A 13,192-nucleotide genomic window follows, 5' to 3' on the forward strand; every position below is an offset into this window, starting at 1 on the left:
TAACTAATATCATCATAATATACAGGGGCAAATCATGCCAATCTAATACTTGCCTAGTAGTGTCTTATATAATCGAATAGTGTATCATGTTATGCAATGCTAAACTTGGTCTTCCACTGTCTACACTCTTATCACTATTTATCCCTTCTTGAGTGCTAGAAGTTGGATACATAACAAGATTATTCTAATTATTAGCATTAGAGTATTGGTCTATACTCCAACTATTAATACCTTCGATGATGTTAGTAGAATTCACTTAATTCAGGTTTGCTAATTCATTCCAATTCATAGTAAAAGTTACTCTTACAGCCTCTATTTTGAGTCTATGGAACCGTAAAAACAGTCTAAAAATAGGTAGGGACTAATTTGGAACAATTTTGAAAGTTTAGGGCCATTTTTGAAAATGCCTAAAAATAGGGGACACACGGCCATGTGGAATGCCCCAGACTATGTGACTCTCGAAGATAGGACACACGGTCGTGTCCCAGCCCTGTAGCTCACTGACTTGAGTCATACAGCCATGTCCTAGGCCGTGTGTCAGCCCATGTGGAAACTATACTTATACTATTTTTCAACACGCCCAGGGCACACGCCTGTGTGTGTTACCCATGTGTGACACACGGCCGTGTGACAGACCGTGTGCACCTATAAGTACCTTAACATTCAAGTTTACCATTTCATGCTTACTTGGACACTAAGCAACTCAATTACCAACCATTTAACCTATTCAAAACTCAATTAAACATGCTCAAAACATGCCAAAACAACCATCTTAAGTGCCTAACCAATGTATCGTCATTGGCACCACAATTTATATCATCAAGCATATTAACAAAGCATCAACCATTCAAAGCTTTCACTCATACCAATTTTTTCATAATTGAACTAATATTTAGCTACTTAGGCTACCAAATTTTTTTAAGCTATACACATACCCAAAACTATAAACTAGGCTAACATACCATCATAGCCTTAACCACAACCATATATACAATCAACCATCATTTCACTAGCAAACCAAAATATCAACACCTTATAAACAACATCAACAAATGACTCCCTAGGTACATGCCATTACAAAATAAGATATCACCACACTTGAGCTTGGGATTTGTTGCTTGATGCTGAGTCGTCGATAAGTCAAAAAGTACCTAGCTTGCGCACGGAAAAAAACGCATGCTGAGTATAACTCAGTGATATTTCTATAATCCAAACAATTTAAACTTGATATGAACAGATAAGATATAAAGATGCAATAAGTAATGTAATAAAACATATGTATCAAATCAATAATGCCAACTTACTCCTTCTTTATTCATATTCAATAGAGTTCACAAGTTTTAGCACACGACAATAATATTTCATATGTTCAAGCACATATCAATGGTATTCCATATATATAGCATTTGGTAATCCAACTCATGTAATGGCACGACTCATCATTTTGATCAATACTTGAATTCATTTCAAAATTCACATCTTATTTCATCATTTCATATTTCATATTTCATTTCTCATCTCATATTCATTTCTCAACTTTGTCATCTCAATATCAAACACATACATTTATTATTTAATTTTCTCTATTAACACGACTCGGACTCAGACGGATACACGGATCCAACCAACACACCAGTTTGGCACCCAGTGCCTCATCAGATAAATCCAAAGTAATAACTATGCCCATCACTATATAAATTGACACCCAGTGTCTCATCGGTTAAATCGAAGCAAATTGGCACCCAATGCCTTATCAACTCGAAGTCGAAGAAATCCCTGAACTCTTCCTATCCTATGACATGCCATCTATATCTGACTTAGCCCGAAACAGTTAATAGGGTTCCATTTCACTTTCAATTACACCCAATGTCCAATTCTCATATATTCACATTATCACATATAAACATATATTCACTTCAATATTCATATAACCAATACATTCATAATATACCAAATCAATCTATTTCAATCGAGTATGAATTCAATTTAATCCTAAGTACAAGAGTACTCATCTCAAGTGTTTACCATATGCAACAATTCAAAATGCAATAATTTATAACTTAGTTCGGATTATAGAAACACAAACCGTGAATTTCGAGCTATTCGACGTTGATTTTATTCTTCCCCTTTTTACTTGAGGATTCCGGTACGACGTTAGCTACAAAATAAAAAAATTAAGTTACATTAATATTACGCATTTCAATTTCACATTAAATTTTTAACTTTTACACTATATTTAGATTATTCTTCAATTTAGTCCCTAAACCGAGACTAATTTTAATCTCTATATTTAAATTTGAATTTTTATACTACTTTCATTATAAGATAAATTTAGCTCCATATTTTCACTTCTACCCTTTTAATTTTGAAGTTTTCACAATGTTGTCCCTATTTCTCAAAATCAACAATTAATTCCACAATTTAGTCCTTTTCCACTTCTAACTTAAAAATCTAGCTATTTAATCCATCATACTTAAGCTATTCAACAATAACGATTAATGGACTAATAATATTCAAATAAAAGGATTTCTGTATAATGCTCTGAAAGGTTTTCTAAATAGTACAAGGACCTGAAACAGGAAATGTTTGGGAATAAATAGTTTAAATTGTGATTATTTCTGCGGGTTTCTGTCAAAGTTACCAGATCTGAACAAGAAGGCATGGTAATGCGTTAGTAATAGAACTTTGATGAACAACGAGCAATGTCAACCTAAGCATTAAAATGGGATCATTCTTGAAAAATGACATTCTGCATTCATACACATCCAGTTAGGAGCATTTGACTCATTCTGATCATAACATCCTAATCGCTTGGCATAAATATAGGCTCATGAAATGGATTCTACAGGTCATGTTCCCAAGAGAACGATGTAACAGATTAGTGAAACCACAAATCCTATACCCCTAAAGTTACAGTGGGATAGATTGAAGTTATTGTGGCAAATTTTATCTCCCTGAAGTTGCAATGGAGCGGCTTCAAGCCACAAATCTTATCTGCCAAAAGTTACAGTGAAGTAGATTGAAGATAGTGAATCTTATCTCTCTAAAGTTGAGTAGAGCATATTAAAGCCACAAATTTTATCTTCCTGAAGTTGCAGTGGAGCAGATTGAAAATAGCAAATCTTATCTCTCTAAAGTTGCAGTAGAGCAGATTAAAGCTACAAATTTTATCCTTTTAAAGTTATAGTGGGTCGGATTAAATTAAGTCACAAATCTCATCTCCCTAAAGTTGTAGCGGAGCAGATTGAAGCTATAAGTCTTATCTCTTTAAAGTTGCAGTGGAGTAGATCGAAGCAACAATTCCTATACCTCTGAAGTTGCAGTAGGTTAGAATGAGGCTACTTGAAGAAAGGAAGCACCAAAAAATTTGAGATTCGGTAAGACCATGCAAAATTGGTCTTTTCAAATGTCTTTACTCCATTCTCGTTACACGACAATGAACAAAAAGGGGAAACTGTAAAAAGCCAATTCTGCCAAGCCCACTAAACAAATAATATAATAAATAAAACCCAATAATTAAAAGTCCAATATTAAAAGTCCAGTCCATTACAAAATAGTAGGCCCAAATTTACAAGCCCAAATCAAGAAAAAACCTAAAGGCCCAAATGGCCCAAAAGCCTAAAAAAATTTTAGAAACAAAAACCCTAGTGCCGCACCCTAGCCTGCGCCGCCGCCACCCCTAGCACCTGCCACAAACTGCTCTGCCAACTACCCCTGCAAAAATAAGCAAAAAAATGCAAGAACAATAGCAAAAAGAAAGAGAAAATAGTATATAAGTTTGCTATAAAGCCACAACATCATAGTAACTCCTTTTTTTATAGAGAAGAGAAATAAAAAAAAAGACAGAAAACTTCAAAAAAGGTGATTTTTTTTAACCTATATATATAAAAAGTGAACAAAAAAATCAAAATTTTTTTACCTTTAAGGCTGGTAGTCTTCAGATTTGGGCTCGGGAAGCCAATAGGCCAAAAAAGGAAAATTTTTACGTTTTTCGGCCACTGTAGACAGCGGCATTGTTGCCGGTGATCGGTGGCCACCATGGTGGCCCGGCAGCTGGATTCTGAGCTATTCCAGGAGAGAAAAAAAGAACAAAGTTTAAAAAAACAGTTTTAAAATGATTTTTTAAGCTTTTTTGGTTAAATAGGGTGCCAAAATGGCATCGTTTAGAGGTGCTCCAAAATGCCCCAAAACGACAAAATGGAATTGTTTAGAGGTGTTCCAAAATGCCCCAAAACGACGTCGTTTTGGGGCCAAACTGATCCGACTCAACCCAACCCAGCAGGATCCGCGTGTTTTTTTAAGGGGATCTAATTCGCTTTTAGTTCTTCTGCTTTTTTTATTTTTTTAAATCCAGTCCTTTTATGTTTTTTTTTAATTTTTACCCTATGATTTTGGTTTTGTTGTAATTCAGTCCCTTAAGGAACGACGCGTTTCGGGATAGGGAATAATTTCCTAGTAGTCCCTCATCCTTTACACGTGTTTTATTTTGGTCCTAATTCCAGCGTTTTTTTAAAATTTATCCATTTAAGTTTTTTTTTTATTTCGATCCTTCGACCATTTAGTCTCTGTTTTTTTTGTTGTTCTTTTTAATATTTTTGCATCTTTATTTTAGTATTTTATTTATTTATTTTATTTAAATTTATGCTTTTTTAATTTCATTCTAAAGTCTAATTTATTCCTCGATTTATTTCATTTCAATCTTTTATAATTTTTATTTTAGTTATTCACGTAATTATCTATTTACTTGGTTTTTTTACAATTTATGCCCTTAATTTTATTTTAATTCCAATTTTATCCTTTATTTATTTAATTTCAAATTTTCAAATTTTTTTCTTTAATTATTATTTCTTTGCCCTTATCTTATTTTCATGATGTTTATATTTTCATCGTATTACACATTATTATTATTATTATTATTTATGTTAATAATATGATGGTAACTATTATAATTATTTTTATTATTATTAAATTTGTTTTATTATTATTATTATCATTATAGTGTATTATCATCATTCACTAGCATAGTATTTTCATTTTATTAATTTACCCATTTATTATGTCATTTTTTTACTCATTATTATATTACTTCATTGTGTTTATATTTGTGCCAAGTGTCATATTTAAACATATTTGTCAGTTTTTATATCATATCTGAATAAACTAAATATATATAATTTTAAGTGTTACGTTAATTTTTACACGATGCATATAAAAATGAACTTTTTTTAAACCGAGGCAAATGATCATTATTTCGAATTTAGAAAAGTCAAGTTCTAACTTACGAAATATGGTTTCATTCTAAAACCGAGATAATCGAATATATTTAAAAAAATAAAATTTTTAGCGTTTATTCTCGTTTTCAAGGATCCAAGGCATTATGTCCTAACTTACGGGACATAATCCTTTCTTCTCGAGTAACCTGAAATAAGTCCATTTTCGTGCAAACTAATTTAATTAAGCAATGTTTTAATAAAGGATCGTATTTTAAAATCTCCTTAAAATTTTAATTTTCGATACTAAAGACACCAAGTAATCAACTAGGTACCAATTTTGGGCGTAACGAGGGTGTTAATCTTTCCTCGTGCGTAACCGACTCCTGAACCCATTTTTTAGATTTTTGTAGACCGAAAAATATTGCTTTAACAAATCAAACCTCTTATTAAAACGATCAAATTACGAGGTGACCCGATCACACCTCTTAAAAGTGATTGGTGGCGACTCCCATTTTCGTCTTTTTCTTAAAATAAAAAGTTGATTTCAAACACACTACACCAAAACAGGGTTTTAGCGGCGTTTGGATAAAAAACGCCTCTAAAGATCGATCATTAGCGGCGCATTACGAAAAACACCGCTGAAAATAAGCATTAGCGGCGTTTTTGAGAAAGCGCCGCAAAAAACCTAAGCGAAACGACATCGTTTCCCGAGCTTTCGGGGATTTAGCGGCGTTTTTAAGAAAGCGCCGCTAATGCTCAGGGCTTTAGCGGCGTTTTTGGGAAAGCGCTGTAAAAAATCCTAAGCCCAATGACGCCGTTTTCTGAGCTTTCAGCGATTTAGCGGCGTTTTTAAGAACGCGCCGCTAATGCTCAGGGCTTTAGCGGCGTTTTTGGGAAAGCGCCGCAAAAAAACCTAAGTCCAACACGCTGTTTTCTGAGCTTTCGGGGATTTAGCGGCGTTTTTAAGAAAGCGCCGCTAGCGCTCAGGGCTTTAGCGGCGTTTTTGGAAAGCGCCGCAAGAAAACCTAAGCCCAACGACGCCGTTTTCTGAGCTTTCGGGGATTTAGCGGCGTTTTTGGAAAAGCGCCGCTAAAAATAATTTATCTTAATTGGTTTATTCATATTAAATAAAATTCAATTTATTTCTAATTGAATATTTAAAATCTTCAAAAAAAATAATGACACGTAGAAATAATTTGAAATAAAACACATGGAAAAATTAAAATATTATTTTTAAAATAATTATAAAAGAGATAATAATAAATTTGTTTTGGGTTTTTTGTTTAGGGTATATGATTTATTTAATATTTAAGGCCAGTTTAGGAGGTCATATTTTAAGGTTTAGGGAGTATGGGTTTAGGGATTATGAATTAGGGGTTGGGATTTAAGGTTTAGGGGTTAGAGGGTTAGGAGTATAGGGATTAAAAGTTAGGAATTCAGGGGTTGAGTTAGGGTTTTGGGTTTAGATTAATTATTTTTTAATTTATATTTTAAATATGTTCTTATATAATTGTAAAAGAGATAATAATAAATTTGTTTAGGGTTTTTAGTTTAGGGTATATGATTAATTTAAGATTTAAAGCCGGTTTAGGAGTTCATATTTTAAGGTTTAGGGAGTATGGATTTAGGGATTATGAATTAGGGATCATGGTTTAAGGGTTGGGATTTAAGGTTTAGGGGTTAAGGGTTTAGGGGTTAAGAGTTAGGGATTTAAGGTTTAGGGATTCAGGGGTCGAGTTAAGTTTTTGAGTTTAGATTAATTATTTTATACAATTAATTAATGCTTTTATATTTTAAAAAATGTAATCTAAACCATTTGATATATTTAAATATTAGTTTAAATAGAATTAATAAATAAGTTAAAAAAAGTAATAGATTGATATGGATATTTATGTATAATTTTTTATTTTGGAGAGGACCAAATTATAAGAAAAAATACAAAAATAAAAATGATATGGATATATAGGTAATTATTTAATTTGGATAATTCTAACTTAATAATTAATTACAACCATTTTATCATTTGTTTTCTTATTCAAATATATAATATTTATTTTGAGAGTACTTTTTATTTTATTTTATAAAAAAATCAATTTATAAAAAACAAAATAAAAAATTTTTAGCATAGCAAAACGGCGTCATTTTGTTCAAAATGAAATAATATTTTGCGGCGTTTTTATGAAAAACGCCGCAAATAATAAAAACCAAAATAGCAAAACGACGTCATTTTGTTCAAAATGAAAAAAATTTGCGGCGTTTTTCATAAAAACGCCGCAAAAGATAAGCAATAGTAAAAACGCCGCAAAAAATAAATCAATTTATTAAAAAATAAAAAAAATTTAGAATAGCAAAACTGCGTCGTTTTGTTCAAAATGAAAAAAAATTGCGGCGTTTGTCATAAAAACACCGCAAAAGATAAGCAATAGCGGCGTTTTTAAAAAACGCCGCAAAAAATAAATCAATTTATAAAAAATAAAATAAAAAATTTTTAGCATAGCAAAACGGTGTCATTTTGTTCAAAATGAAATAGCGGCGTTTTTATAAAAAACGCCGCAAAAATAAATCAATTTATATAAAAAAAAAATTTTTAGAATAGCAAGACGGCGTCGTTTTGTTCAAAATGAAAAAAATTTGCAGCATTTTATGAAAAACGCCGCAAAAGATAAGCAATAGCAAAAAACGCCGCAAAAAATAAATTAATTTATTAAAAAAATAAAAAAAATTTAGAATAACAAAACGGCGTCGTTTTGTTCAAAATGAAAAAAATTTGCGGCGTTTGTCATAAAAACGCCGCAAAAGATAAGTAATAGCGGCGTTTTTATAAAAACGCTACAAAAAATAAATCAATTTATAAAAAATAAAATAAAAAATTTTTAGCATAGCAAAATAGTGTCATTTTGTTCAAAATGAAATAGCGGCGTTTTTTAAAAACGCCGCAAAAAATAAATCAATTTATAAAAAAATAAAAAATTTTTAGAATAGCAAGACGGCGTCGTTTTGTTCAAAATGAAAAAAATTTGCGGCGTTTTTATGATAAGCAATAGCGGCATTTTTTAGCAAAAAAATAAATCAATTTATTAAAAAAATAAAAAAAATTTAGAATTGCAAAACGGCGACGTTTTGTTCAAAATGAAAAAAATTTGCGGCGTTTGTCATAAAAACGCCGCAAAAGATAAGCAATAGCGGCGTTTTTATAAAAATAAATCAATTTATAAAAAATAAAATAAAAAATTTTTAGCATAACAAAACAGTGTCATTTTGTTCAAAATGAAATAGTGGCGTTTTTTATAAAAACGCCGCAAAAAATAAATCAATTTATAAAAAAATAAAAAAATTTTAGAATAGCAAGACGGCGTCGTTTTGTTCAAAATAAAAAAAATTTGCGGCGTTTTTCATAAGAACGCCGCAAAAGATAAGGAATAGCAGTGTTTTTATAAAAAACGCCGCAAAAAATAAATCAATTTATTAAAAAAATAAAAAAAATTAGAATAGCAAAACGACGTCGTTTTGTTCAAAATGAAAACAATTTGCGGCGTTTGTCATAAAAACGCCGCTAAAGGTAAGCAATAGCAGCGTTTTTATAAAAAACGCCACAAAAATAATTTTACTTTAAAAAAATGGAACTGTTTGGATAAATAATTATTAGTTGCGTTTTTTTAAAAAACGCCGCAAAGGGTTGACATTATCGGCGTTTTGATGGAAAACGCCACAAACATTTATTGCATTTAAAAAAATCGCGCCATTTACCCCAAAATTTCCCCCCTGAAATCCTTAATCTTCCCATTTAAAAAATCACACCATTTCCTCTCTCTGGTTTTTGCGCTTCCTTTCACCCTCAGAGGATGACACTGTCCATGTGCTTCTCTACCACCACGGCTGCTGATCCCATTCCCACTTTAGATCCGCATCCACCCTATTCATCCGACTCTCAATCACTCATGGTTGTTTCCTCCTACAAGTTTGCTGATTTCCTAGGCCATTCATCCGACCATGCTAATTTCCATTTTGACATTTTATTTGTTCATATTCCATGTAGTTTATATTTGCCATCTTGAAAACAACTCCAACGAAAATTTCAACAGTCTTTTTATATTTGTATTTTTTTTCAAACGCCATTTTTCAAATCTTTTCCTTTGAATTTCTGATCCCTTCAGAGTGCTGAAAAATATTCAGGTACTTCGGTATTTTTCACTTTCGCATTTTATTTTCTCCAATATTTGAATTTAGTTCCAATTTCGCATTCCATCAGGTGCTGGAAAAGATTACCCTTGTTTATCTTAAAATACAGGGTAGGGTTTGTTTTCTCTTTTTTGATTTTTTCCTCTTCCATAGTTGCTTACTCCAAATGGATGTTTCGCTTCGATAGCCAATAGTAGCAAATATGCTTTATTTAAGGTCAGTTTTTCCCCTATTATTTGTTTATTTCGATTTTATCTCTGGGTTTTCTGCTACGTAGCTTGTTTTGTGCTTCAATTACATTTTTTTTACTAAGTTGCATTCGTTAATATTATGCATCGTATATGTTGATTGCTAATTTTCTGTTGTTGTCATTTAATTACTACTTTATACTTTGCTCTGCTTCAGTTTTAATATTGGGTCTTTGAGATTTTCTTTTAGTGTTTTTTCAATAGTTTGTTGATAAATTAGTCCTTTTTTTTTATCTTGTTGCATATAGGGATCTTTGGAGAAGGCATAGGAGGAAGGTTTTGGTTACAGCAGGTGTTTTAGGAACTGGCAAATGAAGGGGTTAGTTGATTCTTGGCTAACCCTTCTTGAATATTTGTTTTGATTCAGTCAATAGTGAAGGCATATCAAACATTATTAAGATGGTTCACATGGAATCAATGACCTTGAAAACTTTTATGTTACAATTTGTTTTCTTGTAAGGTGCATTAATTTTTAAGCAGCTAGCTTAAATAGTTAAATGATTTATAAAGGCATGTCCAGAATTTTTTATAGCCACTTGATGGATAATGTCAGTTCTCTTTTCCCAGGATGTAATTTTGGTTTTTGACTGCTAAAATTCTAACCTTGCAGATGGGCCATGGTTTTTGACTGCAGATGTAATTTATAAAGGCATGTTACCTCTTCTTTTTTTCTTTATACAACTTCTCATGTTTGTATTTTGCTACCTGAATGTGTTGGTTGGTATGTTTTTGAACTGTTATGTGCATGATAGATCAATACAATTAGCGGTGGTGCCATTTTTTTTCTTACTTGAGTAGCTCCTACACAAAACATATGCTATGTTGTGTCATTACTAAAATTAGATTAGAATATATGTGGCAAAATGATTTGATAAATGAGTTAGCCTTAAACTAGAAGAAGATAAAATAAAAGGAAAGGGGAACATGGAAATCGTCATGATTTGTTTTTGGCTATTTTAGCATGTAATAGACAGAGCTATATTTTTAGAATTTCTTTCTGGCCAAACTATTGCTCTCTTTCTGTAAGTGAAAAATTGGAAAAGGTTATATAATTTAAAGATTAGTTATCCATGTGAGTCTGTATAAAAAAAATTATATATGTAAGTCAAATTTTAAGAGATTATGAAATCAGTAAAATATTTGGTGAAGAAAGGAAAATCGTAACAAATGTAACAAAATCATAGTTGATCCCAAGCTGTTAAACTTTTATAAGTAGGCATCAACTCTTCACTGAGTTTCTCTTGAGTTGCATACTTAAACTCTCCCTTACAGAAGTTTTGGGTAACTCTTACTTTCTCCAAAAGGGTTTCCATTGAAAGAGTGGTGGGGTCCTACAAATGGAGGAGTTATCGGTTGGCCACCCTGTTGGGTAGCACAGACAAGGACCATCAATACTCATTTTGGATCACCTTTTCTTTTCTAGTGAGGTACACTAGTTTTATTATTATTATTATGATTCTGTTGTTACTAATTAGTTAAGAAATGAAGTTGAATTTAAGTTACTGTTAGTTCTATGTTGATGATAAATAATTTGTTTGTGGGATGATAAATGTGCAGTTTCTTATTTAGATTCTGTAGACTATTTTAAATAAAAACAGTTTTATGGTGATGATAAATAATTTGTTTGTGGGATGAACTTGCCTAATGTCTTATAGGTTTAAATTAGTTATATAGTAAATTAGTATATGGAACCATCACTTGCTTTTTCAAGTAAAGGTAGATGCAAAGGCACTACCTTAAATTGAATAATGCATTTGATTTAGATGTTTATTGTTATTATTTTCTTTATTTTTATTATCGCTCACAGTCCATGTGTCTTAGAAAAAGTAGATTGTCCTTAATAGAAAGCTCATCTGTGAAGTTGGTTTGCGTGACCTCCCTTACTTTTAACAGATTGCAAAAAATTCTTGAGTAAGAAACCTTACATTGTGACTGTAGTGTACTTTGAGTAAGAAAAAGTAGATTGTCCTTAATAGAAAGCTCACCTGCATATAATTCTTGAGTAAGAAACCTTACATTGTGACTGTAGTGTACTTTGAGCTGTTTGAAACTTGTACTTATTGCTTTACATGTTTGAAGGTATGTGGAGAATGGTTCACTTGCAAACATTAACAAGCCAAATAAATTTGGGCCTTTTTCTGAATCATTGGTGGTTGTTTATATTGCCCAGGTTTGTTTCTACTGCAATTTATTGCTTCATTTCCCTATTAAAGTATCATTTCGATATGCTAATTACTTGTTGAACAGGTTTTGGAAGGTTTGGTTTATCTACATGAATAGGGTGTTATCCATCGGGATATCAAGGGTGCAAATATTTTGACAACTAAAGAGGTAACCTACCAACCAGTTCTCTTTTTTCTTATTTCTTGTCCATCAGGAGTTCTATTACTATTTCTGGATCAGCTTTTTTTAGTGATTTTCTTGCTGTAAATTTGATTGTGGCGGCAGAGATCTGATAGAGAACAATACCATTTGACCTCCTCATTTTTGGGGCACTTGGACCAACTGTTGTTGTTTTGAATACAGTTGGTCTTTGAAACAAATTGTTGTTGTTTACCATTTATAATTTACTTGCTGCATGGATGGATGAAATTTGGGTAGTATTTGCCTTTCTTGACTTTCTATAAATGATTTTTCCTTTTGGTAAAGACCTCCATCTATAATGTGTGAGCTACAGTTTCTTGTTGTTCTGGTTTAATGGATAATTGTTTGTTCCTCAAAATAAGATTGATGTGGTTTATTTTAAATTTTTTGTACATATTAATTTTTTGTACATATAAAATAGGTTGAATATCTAGACTTTATTTTAAATTTTTTGTACATATTAATATTATTAAACAAAAGTTTTCACCTACACATATTACATATTTTATTTTGTTCAAATTGCATATGTTATTTAATGTTGTGGCTCATTGTACTGTTTTGTGTTCTTCCTGGCAGTTTTTATTCGGGGTAGCTCATGTTATGAAGAAACCACTACTCATGCAAGCTTGTGAATTAGCATTTGCCGAATGTGATGTTACAAATGGAATGCAAGCCCCGTGGTTGGTGGAGATAGGTATCTGCAAGGCTTAGCACCTCTTCAAGTGGAGTGTTATTTAATGTTGCATTCCATGGTCGTTTATCTTAGTTGGAACTTGAATTTGGTGTTATTGAAACAGGGTTTTGCAGCTACCTTGTGTATTAGCTTCTTTAACCATGATTGTTAATTATTACGTGTTTTGTAACTTCTTTTATATTTTGCCGAGTTAATTTATATCAGATGAGCTTGTGAGGTAGATTGTTCGTTTATTTAAACATAATATTTTAATTCTAAATTTAAATTCATTAATTTTTATATTTAGCTTTAAAGTTAAAATTTTAATAGAAAATTTAATTTAATTAATATTTTTTATCCTTAAAAGTATATAGTTTAAAGTTTAAATTTCAAAAATAAAACATAATATAATATTTATCATAGAAATAAATATTATTTAATTAAAATATTATTTTAAAAGTCATGTTTTTAGTGGCGTTTGTGAAAAAGCGCCGCTAAAGTACGTGATCTATAGT

At 31.4% G+C, this 13,192-nt stretch overlaps 1 long non-coding RNA gene across 3 annotated transcripts; it reads left to right on the forward strand.

Moving 5' to 3' along the window:
- The first annotated feature begins 8,983 nt into the window (after window positions 1–8,983).
- On the forward strand, window positions 8,984–12,918 carry LOC107944537 (uncharacterized). Of its 3 annotated transcripts, none has more exons than XR_005918509.1 (7): window positions 8,984–9,386; window positions 9,502–9,608; window positions 9,889–9,959; window positions 10,251–11,067; window positions 11,720–11,810; window positions 11,888–11,971; window positions 12,581–12,918. It is a non-coding gene; the product is annotated as an uncharacterized lncRNA (long non-coding RNA). The 3 variants fall into 3 exon arrangements; XR_005918510.1 differs by having other exon boundaries at window positions 9,546–9,608; XR_005918508.1 differs by having other exon boundaries at window positions 8,985–9,608.
- The last annotated feature ends 274 nt before the right edge of the window (window positions 12,919–13,192 follow it).

The sequence above is a fragment of the Gossypium hirsutum genome, chromosome D09, assembly GCF_007990345.1.
Source record: "Gossypium hirsutum isolate 1008001.06 chromosome D09, Gossypium_hirsutum_v2.1, whole genome shotgun sequence".
Classification (NCBI taxonomy): Eukaryota; Viridiplantae; Streptophyta; class Magnoliopsida; order Malvales; family Malvaceae; genus Gossypium; species Gossypium hirsutum.